The sequence below is a fragment of the Myxocyprinus asiaticus genome, chromosome 17, assembly GCF_019703515.2.
Source record: "Myxocyprinus asiaticus isolate MX2 ecotype Aquarium Trade chromosome 17, UBuf_Myxa_2, whole genome shotgun sequence".
Taxonomy (NCBI): domain Eukaryota; kingdom Metazoa; phylum Chordata; class Actinopteri; order Cypriniformes; family Catostomidae; genus Myxocyprinus; species Myxocyprinus asiaticus.
In genome coordinates, this window is record NC_059360.1 from 38,059,502 (window position 1) to 38,081,201 (window position 21,700).

General features: G+C 37.1%; 1 long non-coding RNA gene across 1 annotated transcript; it reads left to right on the forward strand.

Annotated features, from left to right (window-relative positions):
* On the forward strand, positions 1–21,630 carry LOC127455455 (uncharacterized). The gene is made up of 2 exons (XR_007899674.1): positions 1–178; positions 20,785–21,630. It is a non-coding gene; the product is annotated as an uncharacterized LOC127455455 (long non-coding RNA).
* The last annotated feature ends 70 nt before the right edge of the window (positions 21,631–21,700 follow it).

Genomic DNA, 21,700 nt, shown 5'->3' on the forward strand with positions numbered 1-21,700 from the left:
TGTCACAGACCGTCACTCAATCACTGCAGCAGCATCAAATTCTTCAAAGTGAAACACTCTTCGCTCCGCACAGTGAAAAAAAAGAATAATTTCGTCATGCAATGCCTTCATTTAACAGCAAGACAAGCTGATATTTCAAGATACAAATCACAGCTCCAATTTAAGGCAGCACGCTGAGGTAAGTTTTGGCTCTAATCCTAACGCGGGCTTTTCTGTGTAATGAGATGGTAATTTTCAGGGAGATTTTGTAACTGCGCTCTTATGACATCCGTTTTTAAGTGTACATTTTTAAATTAGTGCAGCAATATATCAGTGCGCTTTGTCCCGCATGTAATAAGCAGTATTTACGCATTTACCCCGTGCCCTCGCGGGGGTACTGGAAACTATCGCAGATACTTCAGGCGGATTAACTGTATAAATTCATGTAAACATCCAAGTTAAGTGTAAATCACTGGCATTCGCGTGATCGACAACTGGAGCGCGAACAGACCGCATTTCTGCGCGTGCACAGCGAGGCGCGCGCATGAGAGATGTGTGGGCGCGAGGCAATCGTATGGCGAAGAGAGTGGCTGTGTCCGCAATCGTTCACTCATTCACTATTTCCTATATAGTGAATGGCAGTTAGTGCACTATGTCTCAGCAGTAAGTGAAGGAAATTAGTGAATTCGGACGTGAGTGTCGGAGCTCTGGGGCTGTCGCAGAAACAACGTCACATGACATTTTAAAATACTTGGGCCTTACTTGTTATTCTTATTAAATAATATATTTATACAATAAATCTTCATTCTGTTTGTCATTTTTAATATATACTGTGTGTTAATATAAAGAGTAAGCACATTTTATGTTTTGCCTCTCTATATGTTATTATGTTATTTTAATCAAGTAATGATCTGTCAAAAAGTAATTTACTGCATTCAGCATGAAATTAAATATTGCAGGAGTGAAGGAAGCAGTAAACTCCCAGCTCGTACGTCTTCCCCGTGGTGGATTGTGGGCAATTAACCATTGTCGAGTGTACATCAAATGTACACTAAAAATTAGAGTGCATTTTGTGGGTAAGAATGAGTGAACAAAAGTAGGGAACGAGTGGCTCACTCAGAATTGACACTCCTACAAAATAGCGGAGTCTTATGGATTACTTTTATGCTGCCTTTATGTGCTTTTGGAGCATCAAAATTTTGGTCTACAGAGCTAAAATATTCTTCTAAAAATCTTAATTTGTGTTCTGCAGAAGAAAGGAAGTCATACACATCTGGGATGGCATGAGATAATTTTAATTTTTGGGTAAACTCTCTCTTTAAAGTGATAGCTCAGCCATAATTTAATATTCTGTCATCATTTCTCTACCCTCATGTTGTTCCATACCAGTGTGACGTGTGTGAATGTTAGGGACTGACAGTCTCAGTCACCATATATATATAAAAAACACATTCACTGAAAGTAAATAGTGACTCATTTCAGTAGTGGCAAACATTCTGTCTAATATCTCCTAATTGTGTTGCATGGAAGAAAGAAAGTCATACGGGTTTGGAACAACATGATGGTGAATGATAACAGAATTTCCATTAATAATAATAATAATTCTGTAATACATGTTAAATGTGTATTATGCAATGGAATATAGGGGAGTTAACGTCCATTATGTCATTTGTGAAAGTAACGAGTTACTCACTACTTGAGTACTCTTAATGGGATACTTTCTTACTCTTACTCATGTAATTATTTATGTTATTACTTTTACTTCTACTTGAGTAATTATTTTTTTGAAGTAATTGTACTTTTACTTGAGTACAGTTTTTGGCTACTCTACCCACCTCTGTCCCCAAGTATTTCTGATATTAAGGTCCCAAGATACTTAATGGCCCACCTTCAGTGAAAGTTTAAAGGTGCGTCCCAAACTGCACACTTTTGCACTATTCTATGGCATTTTGTAGTGTAAGTAGTGTGAGTAGTATGTTTACACTGAAAATGCAGCAAAAAGAAGTGTACTTTAAGTACCCGGATGATGCACTTTTTCAACCATCAAAACTGAGTGTGGAATGTTGGGCAATTCATGCAATCAGCGCACGCAGCTTACCGTATATAGCGGAAGGGGCGGAGTTACCTGGCTACGCTGCTAGTCTGACAAAACAGTTCTAAATAATGAAGAATGTAGCAGCTAGTGAAACTCAGTGGATACAGCACCTTACAAATGTGAGTTGAATGATACCATCACCCCAAGCCGTTGTTTAAGATACAAGTGTTGAACTGAGGTTGGCTAACATGCTAAAGCTAGCGGCAACACATCACATGCGCTTGAAACATCACTTCCGTCAGCTGTTAAACAGCAAATGCTTTCGTGTTCCATTTGGGACGATACTACACTTTGAAAATACATATACTAGATGGCTGAGTGCATAGTATATTTTGTAAGTCAAGTGCATAGTGTATAGTGTGTCGTTTAGGACACAGCTTAGGGGATTTTCAGTATCCGGAATTGTTAGTAACCGGTTGCTAAGGCCATATCCACACAAATCAGCTGAAGTTTAAAAAACACATTGATTTTGCTATGTTTATGCCTCTCATCCGCACTAGACAAGAGACTTTTGAAAATGCTCTCCATAACCGCATACTTTGGAAAACAATGACCTTAGAAAACTGAAAACAGGGGTTTTAAACTTCAACGGATTAGTGTAGACATGGCCTAAGTTGTTCTGGGTGGTTGCTAGGGTATGGCTATGTAGTTGCTAGGGTGTGTTAGGTGGTTGCTAGGTGATTTCTAACTGGTACAAGTCAAAAGAGCCCACCCCCAAGGTTCTATATTCTGGTTTATAGATATGGCTTGAGTCTTTCCTTTTATCAGAATCAGAGTTAGCTTTATTGCCAAGTATGCTTACACATACAAGGGATTTTTCTGGGTGACAGAAGCTTCCAGTGCACAAACAATACAGCAACAAGACAGAGATAATAATAATTAAAAAAAGCATATATAAGTATAACTAGAAATACACAATAAGACAAAAATACACTATATTGCCAAAAGTATTCGCTCACCCATCCAAATAATTGAATTCAGGTGTTCCAATCACTTCCATGGCCACAGGTGTATAAAATGAAGCACCTAGGCATGCAGACTGCTTCTACAAACATTTGTGAAAGAATGGGCCGCTCTCAGGAGCTCAGTGAATTCCAGCGTGGTACTGTGATAGGATGCCACCTGTGCAACAAGTCCGGTCGTGAAATTTCCTCGCTACTAAATATTCCACAGTCAACTGTCAGTGGTATTATAACAAAGTGGAAGCAATTGGGAATGACAGCAACTCAGCCACGAAGTGGTAGGCCACGTAAAATGACAGAGCGGGTCAGCGGATGCTGAGGCGCATAGTGCGCAGAGGTCGCCAACTTTCTGCAGAGTCAATTGCTACAGACCTCCAAAGTTCATGTAGCCTTCAGATTAGCTCAAGAACAGTGCGTAGAGAGCTTCATGGAATGGGTTTCCATGGCCGAGCAGCTGCATCCAAGCCATACATCACCAAGTGCAATGCAAAGCGTCGGATGCAGTGGTGTAAAGCACGCCGCCACTGGACTCTAGAGCAGTGGAGATGCGTTCTCTGGAGTGACGAATCACGCTTCTCCATCTGGCAATCTGATGGACGAGTCTGGGTTTGGCGGTTGCCAGGAGAACGGTACTTGTCTGACTGCATTGTGCCAGCTGTGAAGTTTGGTGGAGGAGGGATTATGGTGTGGGGTTGTTTTTCAGGAGCTGGGCTTGGCCCCTTAGTTCCAGTGAAAGGAACTCTGAATGCTTCAGCATACCAAGAGATTTTGGACAATTCCATGCTCCCAACTTTGTGGGAACAGTTTGGGGTTCCAACATGACTGCACACCAATGCACAAAGCAAGGTCCATAAAGACATGGATGAGCGAGTTTGGTGTGGAAGAACTTGACTGGCCTGCACAGAGTCCTGACCTCAACCCGATAGAGCACCTTTGGGATGAATTAGAGTGAAGACTGCGAGCCAGGCCTTCTCGTCCAACATCAGTGTCTGACCTCACAAATGCACTTCTGGAAGAATGGTCAAAAATTCCCATAAACACACTCCTAAACCTTGTGGAAAGCCTTCCCATAATAGTTGAAGCTGTTATAGCTGCAAAGGGTGGGCTGACGTCATATTAAACCCTATGGATTAAGAATGGGATGTCACTTAAGTTCATATGCGTCTAAAGGCAGGTGAGCGAATACTTTTGGCAATATAGTGTATATACGTATGTACAAATACGAATCTGTTATATACAGTGCAAGGGAATGTAATGCAGAAGAGGTAGGATATGTTAAATATAATTGACTAAGCTGTGTATTGCATGTAATTATTGCACAATGGAGCAGTTTTAACTGTTATCTACTGTAAATATATTTTACAGCCCATTTTATTGGCCACCAGGAGAATATCGTAAGTTCGATAGCTTAGAAAAATAATAGCACACCTCTAGTCAACAAGCCGCAATATTTTAGGTATTATTCATGTCCATAGCACAAACAGTGAAGGACAAGTTACACACCTTTAAGGAATATTCCGAGTGCAATACAAGTTAAGCTCAATCAACAGCATGTGATAAATAATGTTGATTAACACAAAAAAATTATTCCGACTCGTCCCTCCTGTTCTTTAAAAAAGCTAAACAACTTTTTTTTTTTTAAAACAGCTTTGTCATGTGGCTTTCAGGGTTTTAGGGTTTATAGCGTAACATTGTCATGGCAATGAAGAAATTGGATATAACTTTACACAGAAAAGATTAGTAAGCAATTTTATCACACTAAAACCATGTTAACACACATACTGTTTATAAATAGTCATACAGGTTTGGAACAGCATGAGGGTGAGTTGACAAAATGATGACAAAATAACAATTTGTGGCAAACTATCCCTTTAAATTCTAAATACTAAAGTAAAAAAAATAAATGATAATACTAAAGGTTAGGGGTTTGTGCAAATCTCCAATCATAAGTAAGACCAACAGTAGTAGTGATGCTTGCCAATTATAGGCCCCAAAATATAATAGCTGTTATATTTCATTTTAGTGTGTAGCTATACATCTCTGTTACATAAATATGGAGACTGTTACACATGATGGTGCAGCATGCCAGGAACGTGTAATTTGGATGATGAGTATTCTGGACACATGGCATCCCGCCTGTTCAGCCACTTGCTGCCCCTCTCCATGAAAAAACGCATGATAGCGGAAAAAAGGGCTACATTACAAGCCACGTTCAGAAAACCTATTACACATAGGAGAATTCATTGAACTGAATAGCCAGAAATGAAGGATTGTCAATGCTCTAGTTCATCCTATTGGATTCTCCTCTCTTCCAACCTCCAGATCCTTCTTTCATGTTACAGGAAGGAAAAAGCTGGAGTTCCCTTAGCCAGCACAGCAGTGGACATGGTGCTGGAATGCTGGAAGTGTTTTGGATTCGCTAACACAAAAGTTTACCACTTTAATTTCCTCTGGCTTTCTTATTTGTCAAAGAACCTCTGGAAGAAAACTCCTCTCTTCCTGGCAGGTCATTTATCAGATCATGACACACGGGGTCTTGTGAAAACAAATTCAAATGACTTAGAGCCTCCGTCATCCCTGTAGGGTAAAACATTTTCATTACAGTGGAGAATTAGATTTTCTATTTTCTTGCCTCCTGCTTGATGAAAGCAGTTTTATCAACAAATCCAAATGGCATTAGTAACGTTTGACCCTGATGTAATGGGAAAACAGTTAATTTTCACAAATAAAATGCAGCAGAATATTTTGGGACTGGTTTTGATTGGGAACGTTAGCTGGAAAACAAGTGTTAAAGTGTGCAGAGTATCAGAATTTTAAACATGTCTTGACAGTATCTTATCTGATCAGAGTACTTAAATCTTTCATAGCATACACACTATAAGATTTTTAAGTTAAACATGTTTTTGCTTATTCTGGACACCCTCAGGAGGCAACCAAGCAGAAACGTCCAATAAGAGCACCTGCTGAGATTCTTCTTTGTATACTTAATGTCCTTTAGGTGACGCTGATGGACCACAGCACTCACATGAGAGACAAACCTGGCAATGCTGCTTTGAAATCAGTGCAGTTCAGACAGGATGAGTGAGAATAATCACTACCTCAAGCTTCTTGCTTTATGCCTGATAAAGGATTATTCTGAATAATGTGCATTTTAATTGTATTTTACTCTAAACAAAGCTGTGTTCTTGTTCTTTTAAAGAATACATTTATTTTACAAATACCAAGTTAGAATCATGAAGAAATAAGAGAGGATCTGCTAAAATACATATTTTGTTCTCAGTATTTATTGTCAATATATTTCCTGATTTTCTCCTCCATATATGTTAGTTATTCAGATCATAATAGATGATCCAAATAGCATCTCTTTTCATAAATAACATATGGTTCCTAACACTGAAGGGCATGCAGACATACACTATTTGTTCTTCATTTTGCAGAGCCTTTAATCAAAAGAGCTGTTGCGCATTATGACTGAAATAATGTGAAAGGTAACATTGTCACATCAAAGCCAACATTGCCGTCTGCGTAGCATACAGCGAGCATCTATAATGTTCCCGGCGCACTACATTACTCTCTGCATCTAACCTGGACCCAATTACAGAGGCCCTGGAACAATTTCACAGAGCTTGTCTGGCTACTCAGCAGATAGAGTTGCCATGGAAGCCGGTGTGATTGAAAAAGAAAAATTACAGGCTGCCAAAAGAGAGAGAGAGCAGGAGATAGAGAAACAGACGGAGAAAAGAGAATTTTGTGCTATCCAACATGCAAGAATATTAGATAAAATGCAAACAATTGTCTTTTCACCTTCGGCTAGTCTGAAATATCTAAGGAAAATACATGCCCAAACCATCCACTTCTTCATATTCACAATGTTTTCCATATAAGATGTGGATCTGATTATTCAAAGGAAACTATGTTGAAATTACAGAGGGCATTTATATATTTATGCAGCAAAGATCAGTTAACATAAAAATGAACAAGCTTATGATACAAAATAAAGTACTTTAATTTTGCCAGTAATCTAGAAATAAAATGTGCTGAAGAATTCATATTATTCATATTTATAGAGAGACTCTACATTTCTACAGGTTAGTAACAAAAAAACTACACTCAAAAAAACCACTCCTGGCAGACAAATTTAATTTTTTTAAATATGCTTAACTTTTCAAAGTATAAAATTACTTAAATTAATTCCGAAGCAAATGTTGTTGTTTTTGCCATTTACCAAACTGTTTTGTTTAAAACTTATTATTGTTACTAAGTTTTATAAGTTCATACTCCTCATTTATTTCAGTTAGCCTGATACATTTATTCTGAATTCATAATATGTACACTATTTAAAGATTACTCAATTCAGAGACTGAAAATAGACTGCAATTTTTTGAGCGTATGTTCGATGTGATTTCTCATGAGGGTGCTAATCTTAAAAATATATTGTGGTGGAACAATAATGGTATCAGATGGTGATATGGTACTCTCATGGTACTGAATAATTACCTAATCATATACCATGGTATATTTACATGGTAGTGCAAGGTACTTTAAACCGTGGTATTACTATGATACATTTCCAAAACTCATTTTACCACCATGTTAATTTTTGTGAGTGAAAATTCTTAGTTCTGAGTCAATGAAGGTGAGCTTTAATGTTGAGGGATCAGACTGATCTCGCAGTGAATTCGGAAACAGCAGTTTGACATTTCTTCAGTTAAACTCAGTCCGTGATTTTCGAAATGTGAAGCACTGCCACCAGTGGCCGAAGTTGTGACTTACTTTCTTCTGCTGAACACAAACAAAGATTTTTATAATACTGTCTCAGCTCTGTAGGTCCATTCGATGCAAGTAAATGGGTACCAAAACTTTAAAGCTTCAAAAGCACATAAAGGCAGTATAAAAGTAATCCATAAAACTCCAGTGGTTAAATCCATGTCTTCTGAAGCTAAATAAAAAGTGTGGGTGAGAAACAGATCAATATTTTTTTACTTTTTTACCATCAATCTCCACTTTCACATTCTTCTTCTTCTTTTGCTTTTGGCTATTTGCATTCTTCATGCAAACTGTCACCTACTGGGCAGGGAGGAGAATGTGCTTTTTGGAGCTTTACAATTTTTATACCCATTCACTTACAGAGCTGATATATTCTTCGTTATATAAAATATATATCTTCATTTGTGTTCAGCAGAAGAAAGAAAGTCATACACATCTGGGATGGACGCCTAACACCAACCCTAAACCTAACCGTCAGTGGAGAAAAAATGTTCTTAGAGGGAAAATACAATCTCCGAATTGTGCTCTTCACTATTACGCAAACTTGATTACTTCCTGGTTTCAGCATGGGACAAGAACCCAGGTTTCCCACACGGCTGATGCGACATACTTATAGTCATGCCACAGAAAAGGGTAAATACTCTTGAACTGATGCAAATATGTCTGAAGGAAGATGGTGCTTGTTAGTAATTCAGCATAATGGGGCCGATGTCAGAGTACTGGAACATTCCAAAGCAAACAGGCCGACAGATACCTATGCACAAAGAGGAGGTGGCCAACCCGAGAACAGCAGAAATCGAGAGTTCATGGCAAATTTGCCTAAACTTGCTGCAAATTCCCCACTGATTATTTTCACATGCAAATGAGCTTTGCGGAAAACCTGAGGCAAATTCTCTATTGTTGCCAAAGGTTTGCTGCAGGTTCACCACTACTGGTGAAGAGCTGCAAACTTCTGGCAATCATTTGCAGCGAATCACAATCTCATTTGCATGTGAAAATAATTAGTGGCAAATTTGTTGCAAATTTGTGACACATTTGTGGCTAGTTTGCCAGAACTGTAGATTTTTTGTAAGGGAGACTATTCCATATAAAACACATGGCACACACACAAACACTAACTCAGGACTTAGCCCTGCACGCCTCACCACAGCGTTGAAATATGTGAACGGTAAACAAACAGCGGATAAAACAGCAGCAAGCTACGAGACCCCATCAGCCCCTCAAAAGCATTGCCCCATCCACGCTGCCATGGCAACGGGTGCAGGACGATTAAAAACAATGTCTGCACAAATAACATAATGGGCCATAATCAACACACCGGGAAGCCAGGGGCTCTGCCTGCTGAAAGCGCACATCACCATAATGATGGCAGCTGGTACTCCTCAGTGTGTCTGAAAATTTGCTCACCTAATCTGTGATTTTATGACAGAAAGAAGGAAAGAGAGGGAGACCGAGAGATACAGAAAGAATAACCAAAAGTCATTCTACTGCTGACCTGAGCTAAATGTCTACTATGATCACAACAATTGTGTAGACAAAAAGCAACATTTACGCTATCTCTGATTTTAGGGTATAAGATGCGTAAGTATTAAATTTTGGCACATAACTTGTCCCACAGTGGTTGATATATAGACATGAATGATGCCTCAAATGAAACCTTTTTACCTGGTGGAGAATAAAATTGCTGAAAAAATCCCATAGACTAACACTGAAGGAGGAATCTGAGGCATATCTAGAGATGAGAAAGACCTGGGGGTTGGCCATTTGACTTGGGTCAGGTAAATAACCACGCAGAAACCACCCAGAACACAGTAGCAACCAGCTAGCAATGCCCTAGCAACCACCCAGAACACCTTAGCAACTTCATTGGAACATCCTGGCAACCGCCAACAACACCCTGGCATTGTGGCAATGAGTTTTGCATGGGCAAGCACCAATAATTTTATTCAGAAAATGTAATAATCTAGTTATAGAATTAATACTGTATAGTTTGGTGAACATTGAATGGTCTTTTTGCCCTTATAGTACATTAAAGTTGAGATCCTTTGAGTTTAACATACATTTATGTATGGTGACCACATGCACTACCCACAGTGTCATGGCTGCAACTGTTCAACATTTTTACATATGATAGTTTCACAAAATAACTACTCTACAGGATGCAATGTGGAGGTAATCTGTGATTTATGCATTAGCAAGCAAAATATTTATGGCCTCCACTGCCTCAGCCACTCATACTGTATACTGTATTCTGCTGTGACATTATCATTGTGTTGCTTGGGAAGGCAGGAAATAAATAAAGAGTAACATGTCTCCCAGCTACAGATACCAGAATCACTCATGAGTGAACAGAAGCACAGAGCTCACACAGTTACTAGAGAAGAGACTGTGTGATGAGACAAAACCAACATACAATGTGACATATTCCACACAAGTTACTAAACTAAAAAAAAGAAGAAAAAAAAAGAAAAAGAGACAAATAAACAGAAAGCACGGACCATTGAATAGAGTGACCTTTGAGAGCCTTAAATTGTGTTGGAAAGTAGCACTCAGTGACATTTCAAGCTTAAACTACAAAGAGATATACACTAGCTGGAGCTGAACAAGATCATAATACAGAGAGACAGGCATTTTAAAAGACAAAAAAAAAGACTGGCTCGCTGATAGGAAAATGCAAGATGTATTGTATGTTCTCTCGCCCAATGTATCAGCATAGAATGACTATTTAACTGTATGAAATACAGTAGGCTCCTTTATGAATCTCAGAATCATCTTTAAACACACTCAATAAATAAAATAAATTAAATACAAATATACAGAAATCCACACCATAAAATGTTTTGTTGGATTAGGGAAAAAGATGGCAGGTAAACAATAGATGTACTGTATATTTATATAAGTATACACAATGTAGATACAGTATATATGGCTATAGTAGGACATAGGACATCTTATGTCAGTCCTGGAAAAACTTTCCTATCAAATAAACACTTATAACTCCTACAGTTAACCTAACCTTTAACTACTCCTAAAATCAGAGGTAAATGATAGGTTGATGTAAGCCCATATAACCCAGCTCTAAGCCTAACCATAACCCCGAAATCTGATTTGTTCATAGGAATTGTTGTACTTGGCAAAATCACGGTAAGCAGCCATAAGGAAAAGTGCAGTTCTTGTATTTCTCTTATATTTGTGATGGCTCAATTACTTATGTAACATTGCAAATATGAATACATAATATGGAACATACAGTTGTATACAATTAATAACACATTAATTACAATGTGTAAAGGCTGTGTAATCAATACTAAACGATACTACTGTACAGTTTTGGGTGTAATTGGATTACAAAGTAATTAGTTACTGTAATCGAATTACTTTTAGGCACAAAAGTAGTGTAATGTATTACATTTTAATATCTTATAATCAGATTACAGTTACTGAATTTCAATGAAAGTAATACTAGGGTAGTACTTTTTAAGCACATTACTTCGGTTACAAAAATTTCCAAAAAATATTATTTATGTGTTATACAATTAAAATGTGCATTCACATGTTCATATGTATGTCTGTTTAAATTTATCTGACAGCTGCAGGATGTGCAAAAAGGAACAAGGAGAAAGCAGACATTATTTTGAGTGAAAAAAATAATAATTTGTGACAAGTGTAGAAAGTAAATTAAAAGTTAAGTAATTAGTAATGTGATTATTTTCCAATGAAGTAATCAGTAAAGTAATCTGATTATAATTTTAGAAAAGTAATTAGTAATTTGTAGTGGATTTACACTGCTACTGTACTGTTGGATTTCTAATTTACAATCCAAAATGTCACTCTTAAAACAAATGACTACTTGCCACAAAGATGAAGCCTGTAGGTTAAAAATATCTGCACACATTTGCACTCATACAATTATGAACATCACAAGAATTGACAGAACCATTTAAATTGTATTGCCCTTTTAATTAAAGAATCTACGTTTGATTGAATTGCGCATTCAGCATCTAATTCTGTCACTAATGAATAGCTAATGAATTGCTAATGAATAAATAGGTTGCACTTTGTAGAATGGAATATTTAAAATCCCACTTCCATTGCAACAGATACTTGGTATTCCCATGCTGTCGTTCATGACAAACCATTGATGCCGAAATGTTGTTTGTGATCAGTTCACCTCACAGGACTCTGAACAGCTGTTCTGACAACTATCTGGGTGCTCTTTAAACCACAAAGCAAGGGCAAAAAGCTAAGACTGCTAATGGTGTGGAAACCCCACAACAGCAGTCAACAACAAGGGTAGTCAAGATAAACTCGACCAAATCACAATCAATATACCACATGTTTTCAGTTTCTTTTGCCAGTGAGAAACTCAGTAACTTAATTAAAAGAAATTATAATCTGAAATAAAGGGAGGTGAGAATACTGGCATGACTGCTGTGCTAAATGTTCAGTAACAGTGTTGCACTAGGGGGAGTGTTTTGCAAAGAGAATGAGGGTACAGGCCTGTTCCCATAGCCACTGTCCTGCATCTCAATGCGACTGCTGCAGTAATTATTGGTAATGGCAGTGATTATAGAAATGATACAGCAAACGCAATTTCGGCCCAATTTGCAAAGCTAATGTTCCCTATTAAGCTCCCAAAATGAGAGCTTTTGAAGGTAAACCATATTTTCTCTTTGTCTTGAGGATAAATCACCGTGCCCGAGAACATTTTCAAGAACATTAGGTACAAGCATGTGAATACAATTGCGCTGCAATATTTAAAAAAATAAAAAATCTGATGGTATCAGATGGTAATGCTACTTTGATTATACCATTACATATTTTATATGATAATATGGTAACAGATGCGAATAATTGCAATATCAATGTACCATGGTATTAACATTGGCCTAGTACTGCATAGTACAGTACTTTAAAGCATTCCATAGTATATGTCAAAATAAATAAATAAACACATTATTAGCATGGTAACGTCTAAAAAACTGTAATTTCACTTGAGGCAGAGCTTGTCTTTTTGCTGGGGGTGCAAGTGAGAAAGACAAAGGAATATTTTGGGTTCAATACAAGTTAAGCTTGATCCACATAATTTGTGGCACAATGTTGATTAGCACAAAAATTATTTCAACACATCCCTCATTTTTTTCTTCTTCTTTACATCGCAGATGCAGTAAGACACTAAAAATGGAAGTGAATGGGTCCAGTCAATAAACATTAAAATACACAAAGTATAGCCACAAGTCATAAACATTATACATGTTAACATTATTTTAGTGTGATAAAATGTCTTATTTGTGTAAAGTTACAGCTGTTGTCAAGACAGAGTAAAGCCGGTAAACTGTAATCTGGTAAATGCCGTAACGCGATAAATCCCTGACTTAATCACACTAAAATCATGTTATTCATTTCCATTGTAAATGCCTTATACTGTAACCGCAAATTATTATTACTTTTTATAGACATGGGACATTTTTTTTTCAACATAATTGGTATTCAACATAATGCCACAAATGCTGTCGATTGAGCTTAACTTGTATTGAACTTGGAACATTCCTTTAAGTCGAAGACTCCAAACTCCAGAACTTTGCTGCTAAGTAGTAAATGAATGCAAAATGACCCAAAATAGATCATAACAGATTTATGTAGATACAGCTCTTTCCCCTCAAAATAATACCACTAAATAGTTTCACTATACAGTATATTCCAAAGCATTGTCTACCAAGTTGGCCCCCATTAAAGCTCTGTTATAAACAGTGTTGGGTAGATGACTTTGGAATTGTAATCCAGTAATGATTACAAATTACATGATTAAAATTGTAATCAGTTATGTAATCTAACACATTAACTGATAAGAATAATTCCCACCATCAACAAGGCTATTTAGAAGAAGATTTAGAAAGCTATTGGGAGAGTTTTTAGAATTAAGTTGTCCGGGACTTGTTTAACAAATGTAGCAATTTCGGGATGACAAACGCCATCCATGTGACATAACAGATCATGCCACTTATATTTGTGAATCAATGTCACAAAAAACTCTGAGACAAACTCTCAAAAGTCTCAAAAGTGATCGTAAAAGCACATTCCAGTACAATTACATTTATGCATTTGGCAGATGCTTATATCCAAAGCGACTTACAGTGCTTTCAAGGTATACATTGTATCAGTTTATGTTTTCCCTGGGAATTGAATCCATGATTTTGGCATTACTAGCGCTATGCTCTACCAGTTGTAAAAAGTAGATAATTTGAAGCCAAAAAAATAAAAAAATAATGCAATTATTCTGCATTTAGGTGTGGATCAATCCAAAATATGTGTATTTGGGCTTTTTGATGTGTTTGACAAAACCTTAGTGACACATGGTTATATGAAACATAGAGTGATTATTTCAAATAATAATTATGGAGTGGGTTAGATATGCAATTTAAAGTTGAGAAAATATGCAAGCACACCTCCAAATGCTTATTTAGATTTGACACAGAATTATTTGCAGTGGAGTGGATAGCATATTAAGTTTCGGAAGGCAGAGTTTACATTGCACATTAATGTTTTTGCCCTGTGTCTCCTTAAAAGTGGAATGCTTTTTGTAAATCCAGTGATCAAATGCTAAGTGAGACTGCTCTATCTTCAGTGTAATTCAATGCTAGTATCAGGTCTGTGTGTGCAATTTCACAACTCTTCCCCCTCCCTTCCCTCTGTCTTCCGAAAACACTTGAAGACTTATATACTGTATATCAGCAGTAGGCTGATTTAGAATAAAAGATTAAAAAAAAGAAGAATTAGAGGAATCAATAAATTATGAACAATTTATTGCAGTTGCCTGATTAACATGTAATCATGTAATCCATACAAAAGTAACTTATTACGAGTATTTCAAAATGTCATTTGATCTGATTACAAGTACTTAATTTTTGTAATTTGATTTCAGAATCCAGATTACATGTAATCCATTACTGCCCAGCACTGGCTATAGAGTAGGCTACTATGGTACTTTTTGGTAGGCCTACTTTTTGTTAGTGCATGCACATGTCGTGTCACCCAGTATAAACCTGCCAGAGTCAAACAATTGTATGCAGCCATAGTGAATAATTCACTTCAAGTTCCATGTTCTTGCCATAGTTCACCTTGTAAGGTAAACATTGCAGGTAAATCTCCATCAATAGATAAAAGGTTTCATGCAAATGGAGTGCATGGTATTCTAAGGCGATGCTTCATCTCGCTTGGTGAGGGATGAGTTTGCTGTAAATTTTGTGTTGTGAGGAGGCATCTCACACACACACACACACACACACACACACACTGGCTTGTTCTTTTCTACTGATTTAAGACAGAGTCGTTGCGGGCTGGGCAGGTTTCGCACCCAGTCGCCGGTACCTGGCTGCCATGACTGGTAATGACAGAGTAATGGGAGGGATGTGGGAAAACGGGAGGGCAACAGGGCAGAGAAACAGCGCCAGCAGGAAGTGCAGATAAAGTGGCAGCAATAAAAATTATATGACTACATACATCATTCTGGCAGCATATAATTTTATCAGAGAGGGCAGGGTCTTTCTGCATGCTTTGAAATGGATGTGGTACCTAGAACGCGGCTGGCGTGCGTGGAGGTTCTAGAAAAAGAGAACACAGAAGAGAGCATCCTCATCTTCACTCGATGATAGCTCTTTCTACATACTTGAAGTCTCTCCAGGGGTTTGGGTGTTTAATAACATTTTTTACAATGCTATGCTGAATGTCCTTTTGACTTATGTAGGAAACTCGAATTTCACTTTTTGGGCACTTATACAGCAAACCATTGTGCAGTTATAATCCTTTAGGGAGCAGGATTCAGTTTCAGACAACTGAATTGAAATGCATTCTCATTTGATATAATTAGAGGAACTTGAGTCAACCCAAATATAGGATAATCGCCATCATGCAATTGTTGGATCTGTCTCAGCGGTATGTCCTCGCATAAGTGACAATTGCTTTGGATAATGGAGGTGTTTATGTGGCTTTCTTAAAGGGCTGAAAGAAAGGCCTTTTGCTAGAAAGCAATTTTCTCTATGAAACCTCCCATGGCCATGCAAAAAGCAAAACAGAGGGTAATTAATCCAATGCTAAACTCACGAGATTCCCAGAAGGCATTTCAATAGGACAGCTGGATTATTAATATAAGAATTTTGATTATCGCTTTACAAAGCTCCGAAAATGCACATGAAAGGGAATATAGCCATTGTAAGTATAGTCATTGTAAACATTGATATACTTTTAGGGATTTCACACTTTTGTATGAATTTTAGTGCTTTTATTGTAACAAAGTCTCCAAGTTTCACTCACATTGCTAAGTCTTTGTTACATGGAGGACTACACAAACAAAAAAGTACCAAAATGGCATGTAAATGCTATGGTATATGAATATATTATTATTCAGTGCCATGGTGGCCTTTATATCAAAAGTACTTTGGTTATACCCAGTGCTGGGCAGATTACTTCTAAATTGTATTTGGGTACTGATTACAAATTACATGACAAAAATTACAATCAATAATATAATCTTGCAGATTACATTTTTGGGGTAATTTAATCAGTTTACTTTTGGATTACTTCCAACCTAACTCTATTATTTGATGTCACTTGCATTTCTTATGGAAGTATCTAGAAATACGGACAGGTTCCCGGGGCACATTACACAACTGTGGTCATGTAATTTCCCCATTTTACAAACGCCATCCTTGTGTGGTAAGGGATCAGATCAGTTATATATATTTTATATCACAAAAATGGTCTCAAAATTATCGCTAAAGCAAAAGTGCACTTAGAAGCCAAATACAAAAGCAATTTACGAAACTAAAACTATATTTACACCGCTTATGCAATTGGATTACATTGCGAATATGAAATGTGTATTTGGGCATTTTGATGCGTTTGATGGACAAAACCTTCCAAACACAGTGACACATGGATATATTACACACAGAGGGATAATTCAAATTAATACTTCAAATGTGTTCATCAGGAGTTAAGAAAGTTAAGAAAAAATGCAAACATATCTTCAAATGCTCTTTAAATTTGACGTTGAATCCTCTGCAGTTGACAGGACATTAACCTTTGGAAGGCAGAGTTTACATTGCACAGTGATGTTTCTTTCCCCATGTCACCTTAAAAGTGAAATTTTATCTCTACATCCAGTGGTCAAACCTGATTTAGAATGCTCCATCTTCACCTGGATAATGACGAGTATTAGGTCTGTGTGCAATTTAACAAACTTCTCCCTCTTCCTCTTTTCTGAAAACACTCGAAGAGTTACTGAACATATATCATAGTTAGGCTGAGTGAAAAATGTAAAATATTTTTTTTTTTTAAAAAGAGAAAAAAATTCCATATAATAAACAATTTCATGCCGATGCCTAATTAACATGTAATTAATAGTAAAGTACTGTAACTGTAGTCAGATTACGAGTATTTTAAAATTGGTTACACCATGTTTTTGGACATGTACTATGGTATTCTTTGAAGTATCATGGAGTATCATGCAAGTATTATGGTACATGAATATGTAATAATTCTTTGTCATGGTAGCCTATTAATAAAAATGACCATGGTTTTACCATGTTTATTTGGACATGATGCCATGGTAATACCATGTTTATTGGATATGTACCATGGTAATACCATGCATGTCTTTACCATGTAAATAAGGTACATAAATATAATCATTCAGTACCAGGTACCAAATCCCATGGTATTACCATGTTTTTTGGACATTATACCATGATAATAACATGTTTTTTGAACAATATAGCATGGTAATACTATGGGTTTTTGGCATGTCCTATGGCAGTGTTTCTCAACTGGTGGGTCACGACCCAAAAGTGGGTCGCAGGTCTATTCGGACTGGGTTGCGAACAGCAGGGAAAGAACAATGCCATGGTTCTCCCTTGAATATTTTTTGGCTGCTGCCCAAGTGATAGCCTATTTAGGACTGCCGAGGCAAATTTAATGATAATTTCGCAGCTAAAGGCTTTTCATCAGCACTGCAATATTTTCAAGGTGCAATTTATAGCTTTCGTGCGAGTGTAACGGAACCAGCTCGCGCTTTTGATCTGCTCTGCTCTCTGGCACTCGCGCAACAACTGTGCTTCTTTCGACATTGCGGTGCCCAGACCTCAAAACCGATGAGATCAATTTCAATTCTAGGGAGACTTTTCTAGATCAATGCGTTACGGAGAAACTCAAGTCAAACCTCTCAAATAGTAGGCAGCCCGAACATGCCAAACAGCACTGAGGGGGAAAAGAGCAACACTGTGCAATGCGCTACATTTTTTTTTCTTCATTACACATCACCTTTACAAAATAGTTTTATGATTTTACATGAGTAACTGATATATTTGTAGAAAATGTTATAGCTTCATATGAAATAAATCTATAGGTAGAATCTATTACACATAATTTTTATATCAACAGTGGCAGTTGTAGTTAAGTTTCAATTTGTTTAGGTGAGTATTTTTTTTCATCTATACTATAGATTATTATTATTATTATTATATATTATTATAGACTAGCAACATTGACCTAACCATGGTAATGAGAAGCCTTTCCTCCTGTGAAATTAGGAAACAAACAGCATAATAATGGGCTCATTTAAATAAATATGCTGTTTCTTTTTTAAAAGGGGGAAAAGCAAACTTCCTGTAGCTTTTGTCAACAACAAAAATAATGTAATTGATGCATGCCCTTATACTTGACAACCATGACCAATACTATGCAAGATAAAAGGAAATGCGACCCAGGATACATTAAATACAGGTTATGCTTTTACTATGGTGGGTCGCCACTTGATTACCAATGTAAAATCTGGGTCCCGAAGCAAAACCAGTTGAGAACCACTGTCATATGGTATTCTTTGAAGTACCTTGGAGTACCACACCATCATATATATTTAGAAGATGATTAACATGCATTTTTGATAACTATGTGTTATGAAACATGCATGGACTTAATTTAATAACAGAAAATATAAATACAATCTTCTCTAGAGCTCTTGATAGTGTCACCACCCTTTGATTAAAGAAAATTCAAGAAAAAAGCCCTGCACCAATGATCACACTCATGCTCTCAAGAGAGCAGCTCCGAAAATGGAGCGCAAGTGGAAAAATACAAAATTGGAGGTAGTTAGCGGGACATGGAAGGATAGTGTCTGTAGCTACAGACAGGCACTAAAAGCTGCCAGGTCAGTATATTTTAGCAAACTCATAGAATATAACCGCAACAATCCTTGGTTTTTATTCAGTACTGTGGCTAAATTGGTTAGGAATAAATCATCGACTGAACCAGATATTCCGTCGCAGCACAATAGTAATGACTTCATGAATTTCTTTACTGATAAAATTGAAAATCAGAAATAATTTTGGAACTATGCAATCGACTGTCACAGCACCTCAGAAAACAGCGTCCCATAATTTTCCCCACGAGCAACTTCAATTCTTTGCTGTCATAGTTCATGAAGAGCTAACAAAACGTATAAAAAAATCAAAAGCCACAACATGTATGTTAGATCCAATACCAACTAAGCCCTTAAAAGAGGTATTCCCCGTAATCTCAGAACCTCTTCTTAATATTATTAACTCCTCACTATCCTTAGGACATGTCCCAAGAAAGTTTAAAATGGCAGTTATCAAACCGCTTATTAAGAAGCCACAGCTTGATCCTGGAGAATTGGCTAATTACAGACCAATTTAAAATCTACCATTTATGTCAAAAATACTAGAAAAGGTAGTGTCCTCCCTGCTATGTTAATTTCTACAGAGAAATGGCATATATCAACAACTTCATTTAGACTACAGAGACGGCACTTATCAGAGTTACAAATGACTTGCTCATCATCTGATCGCGGCTGCATTTCTCTTCTAGTGCTTTAAGATCTTAGTGCTGCCTTCGACATGATAGACCACGACATTCTCTTGAATAGGCTGGAGAATTATGTTGGCATTAGTAGACTTGCATTAGCATGATTTAGGTCCTATTTATCAGACCGCTACCACTTTGTATGTGTAAACGAGGAATTGTGAAATCAAACAAAAGTATGGAGTGCCACAGGGATCAGTTTCAGGGCCTCTGCTTTTCTACTTATACGTGCTTCCCCTGGGAGATATTATCAGGAATAATGGAATAAGTTTCCACTGTTATGCCGATGATACTCAACTTTATATTTCTTCTAAACCCAATGAAAATTCACAATTCTCCCAATTAGTGTATGAGCGTATCAATTAAATCAAAGATTGGATGGCCAGAAATTTCCTTCTACTCAATTCCGACAAAACAGAGCTACTAATTATTGGAACAAAAACCTATAAAAATAAGCCGCTAAAATACAATTTGACTCTCGATGGATGTGCTGTTACGTCATCTTCAGCGAAGAACTTAGGTGTTATATACCAATCTGTCCTTTGAATATCACATTTCCAATGTTTGTAGAACAGCATTCTTCCACCTCAGAAATATTGCTAAATTACGACTCATGCTCTCTGTTGCTGATGCCGATAAACTAATTAATGCGTTCATGACCTCAAGACTAGATTACTGTAATGCATTACTGGGAGGATGTACTTCAAGTTCAATAAATAAACTTCAGTTGGTTCAAAATGCAGCTGCTAGAGTGCTGACTAGAACCAAGAAATATTGGCTACCTGTTAAATTTCGTATTCATTTTAAATTCTGTTAACCACATAAAGCTTTGAATGGTCTAGCTCCACAGTACTTAAGTAACCTTCTGACATGCTATATTCCATCACGTTCATTAAGATCACAAAATTCTGGCTTTGTTAATAGTTCCTAGAATATCAAAATCCACAAAAGGAGGTAGATCCTTTTCCTATTTGGCTCCAAAACTATGGAATAGTCTCCCTAGCACTGTTTGGGACACAGACACACTCACTCAGTTTAAGTCTAGACTAAAGACTCATCTATTTAGCCAGGCTAATTCTATTTGTTTCCATGTCTCAACCTCAGGATTCATATCCCGAGGTTACCAGAGCTGGCCAGATCCTGCTCGGTGTCGGACTCCACTGCTACGTGTCGCTGAGTGATGACGAAAAACTACAGCCGGTGCTAACCAGACATCACTTCGGTCTTTTACGATGGACTTCAGAGGATTAACTGATGCCAACTCCAACTGTAAGACATCGGATATTTCATATGCCACTGCCTGAACCTTGGACTTATGATGGACCCTACCGAACCTCACCGAAATGACCTGCCGTTAGAACTGCGATGCACCTCATTGATCTCTACCTGCATCACCTTTGTCTAATGATGAACTGCACTCTTGAAATGGAATACATAGACTATCAATTAATTGCCAACAAAAGCCTTCATCAGCCAACTAACAAAGGACAATGCTTCTATGTGAACTTCTGCAGTTAATCCAGGATGGACTTCATGAACTTTTTTTTTCTTTTATAAACACTGGACCTTAACACTTACTTAGTTTTAAACCATGACTTGCATTGCACACAGACAATAATATTAGCATTATATTCATGTTGATTAGCCAGAGGGGAACTGGCCCCCACAGTGAGCCTGGTTTCTCCCAAGGTTATTTTTCACCATTAACCAACATCTTATAGAGTTTTGTGTTCCTTGCCATAGTCGCCTTCAGGTTGCTCACAGGGGTTCTAAATACAATTATTATTTATTTAATTTTTATACACAATTTACAATCATATTTAATCAAATGACACAATGATCACTCTAAGACTTTATAGATATTACAGTTTAATTTTTTGTTAATTAATGATTTTCTGTAAAGCTGCGTGTTGTGAAAAGCGCTTCACAAATAAAAATTTCTTGACTTGACATTTCTTATTGGAGAGTATTTTTAGAATTATGGACAGTTTATCTGAAACTTGTTTAACAAATTTGGTCT